Below are 3,548 nucleotides of genomic sequence, written 5' to 3' on the forward strand. Positions count from 1 at the left end.
AAGAAGGAGATCAAGTTAGATCTACCATCAGAAGCTGACTGCACAAGCTAGCATTTTCGTGGAGGGCTGATCGGTCCGAGGTCCTTAATGTAGACCATCCGTAAAGGTTAGATGCTTGTGCGGCTACTCGATATCAGCGAGAGCTTCATACCATACTTACCAGTAGCAAAGATCATCAACCCATGAAAAGATGATGAGTTCTGAACTCTACCGACATAATCTAAAGGTTAGATCAAATTCAGGATATTGATATGATCGATGCAGTTTTTTATTTTATTTTAAATTTTATATATAAATTTTTTATATCATAGATCCTTAATGATAGTTTAGATCTGATCTAAAATATATTTAGAAGATTAAAATATTTAATCTTTTATTATTTCACTATAAAATTTTAAAAATACATGCTTTGAACTATCCATTTTTCCTTCAACTGGTATCAGAGCAAGGTTTCTTATGACATGAATTTTTTATATATAATCTGATTTTAATTATTTAGATTAGATCTAAATAGTTAATTTTGAATCTGAGTAGTATAGTAATCTAATTGGATAGATTCTCATAGCCGTCCGATCGTAAGAGAAATCAGAATTTCACTATCCTATTGATCCATTCGATGGGATCTCCTATGGCGTGTAGGGGTGCTATGCGATCTTTTTTATAATGATGAACAATGAAAAAAATTTTAAAATTTTATTTTAGATCTGAAATAATGTATATTAGATCTGAAATTAAAGTTTTGATCATTAGATGATTGATTGTAAAAATATTTTATAAAATTAAAAATTATTTTTAAACACCGAATCCGAACCCAAATCAGCCCAAAACTTAATTGAGAATTAAGCAATCTAGATTTGAGAATCAAAGATTTAAGGTATTAATTTTATAACTCATGGATTAATGGGTTAGCTTGAGTCAAGTTCATTTAACTAGATTAGACCTAAGGATAGAAATCATTGATAATAGACCATATTAGTAATTGATCAAATCTAATTAAAAGTTAATTCTGATTGGATCAATTTCTTCTCTTGATCAATTTCAATAATTGTAGTTGGTCAAGTCCATATCTTTGATTAGACCAATATGGACTTTAATCGTAGCTTCATGGTCAAATCCAAGTCTATAAGTTGATCAAATTGAAAATGACTAACCAGTTGATGTCTAAGATAAGTATGGTAGCTTTGATCGATGATCATTAATTGGGAGCTACTCGTATAGATTGAGTTTATGTCAAGTTAATGGCCCCTCCCATCGATCTCACTTACTTGGCCAACATAGTAAATCATATTTTGATTAGATCACTTAATGATTGGAGTTGACCTATGCTAACTAAAAAATCAGTATGACTGATTTAGGTGTCCCTAGTTCAACTTGTCTTGAATCCTTTTTATGACTTGATGAAGCCAGTAGGAGGATTTATGACTGGTTGGCTGGATCAGCTTATGCCTGATCTTCTTAAATTTGACTTAATGAAGTCAGTGGGAGGATTAAGATTAACGGATCAAGTCTCATCTCATCTCTCAATTCAACTAATTAAATTTTCTAAAATTATTAGGTTCCTAAAATGAAATAGCTATAGCGATAACTAGATCATAGCCTCCCATTAAGTTGGGTGATAATGAGTCTAATAATTTAGATGATCATTGGAGGTGCCACACGTCTGGTGTTCATTTGGCTATCGAAATTATCATTCATAATATGTTATTTTAGTTGTGTCTTTCTGATGATGGTCAGATTGGCCGAGCCACACTCGGATCTGATCACTCATTTGTTAGATACACTAAAATTTGACATGTTAATGGTTAGATCTAATCAGAACCTTCAGTGAAGGCGCCACATGCCTACTAAAGAGGTATCTGAAAAAAATTGAATATTAAAAATTATTTGGTGAAATAATTGATTAAAAATCTATCCGTGGGTACACAAAGATTGGTCGAGCTGCACTCAAGCCCATGTGCGGTCCACATGGATTCTAGTACCCACTAAAGAATTAGTGTAATTCTTCGAATTGAAGGTAGAGGCTATCAATTCGAATAAAATAGTAGGAAAACCTTTAGACTAAAATCCATGTCTTTAGGCTTAATCAATTCATATACTAATTAGGTTCTGATTTTTCTTTTGTAATTATGGCCACTACCTTGTCACTCCGATCACTATTAGATAGTGATAAATTGATAGGACCAAATTTTAATAGCTGGTATCGAAAGCTCAAAATAGTTCTGGAGCACGAACGAATCTTGTATGTATTAACAGATCCGGCACCTGAGGAGTCAGCTTCGAATGCGCATAGCATGGTTAGAGACACTTATCAGAAGTGGCTCAACGATCAAACTATGGTTCGTTGTATTATGCTGGTGGTAATGAATGATGAGTTTAGCCATCATTTTGAGAATGCTTAGCCACAGAATATGTTGTAAATATTAAATGAGTCTTTTGGCACACTCGACGATGTTGAAAGGCACAAGACTAGTTGTGCCATCTTCAATGCTCGAATGAGAGAAGGAGCATCAGTCACTGATCATGTATTGTACATGATCGAGATGATTGAGCACCTAAGCAAGGTCGGCTTTTTCCTGTATGAGCAGTTGGGAAAAGATGCTATTATGAACTCTCTGTCCAAATCCTACCTCCCTTTTTTTACTCATTTTCGAATGACAAAGTCTGCAGTTAACTACCACGATTTGCTGGGGTTGCTGCAAAATTTTGAGAAGGATCACCAGCTCCAAAAGGAGTCAGTGAATATTGTGGGAGGATCTTCTTCTGGACGTTGATATTTAAGAAAAAAAATAAGAATAAGAAGAACAAGAAAATGGTGCAAAGTGTTGGAGCACCCAAACCCAGTCAGACCAAGAAACCCAAGTCCGACCAGAGTCAGGCAGAATGCTTCTACTGCAAGATGCAGGGGCATTGAAAAAAGAATTATTCTTAATACATTGCCTCCCTGGATCCGAACAGATCGAGAAAGAAGCAAGTTGTTGCTGGACAAGGTAATTATATGATAACATCTTGTAATTTCTCAATTTGTGATTCTACTACCTGAGTATTAGATACTGGAAGTTCTTTTAATATTTGTAATTCATTGCAGGATCTGTAGGTCAGTAGAAGATTTGAAAAAGATAAAAGATTTCTTAATGTTGGAGATAGAAGACCAGTTCCAGTTCTAGTGTTAGGGACTATTAAGCTTATATTCAAATCTAATGTAATTGTTCTAAGTGAATGTCACTTTTGTCCTTCTTTTTTATTGAATATTATTTCTGTAGGCCTTTTGGCCATATACGGTTCTGAAATTTTAATAAAAAATAATAATTTTAATATCATTATAAATGGTGTTAATGTGATGAATGGACAACTGAACAATGGTATTTACATATTATTACAACCTGTTAATATAATGTACACATCTAATAAATGCCCTAGAATTAGTGATGTCTCCGATATCTACCTTTGGCATTGTAGGTTAGGTCATGTTAACAAGAACAGAATAAACAGATTGATACAAGAAGAAATCCTCAAAGTCAATGATTGTGAATCACTCCCAACCTGTGAGT

This window comes from Elaeis guineensis, unplaced genomic scaffold, assembly GCF_000442705.2.
Source record: "Elaeis guineensis isolate ETL-2024a unplaced genomic scaffold, EG11 Super_Scaffold_1000033, whole genome shotgun sequence".
NCBI classification, from domain to species: domain Eukaryota; kingdom Viridiplantae; phylum Streptophyta; class Magnoliopsida; order Arecales; family Arecaceae; genus Elaeis; species Elaeis guineensis.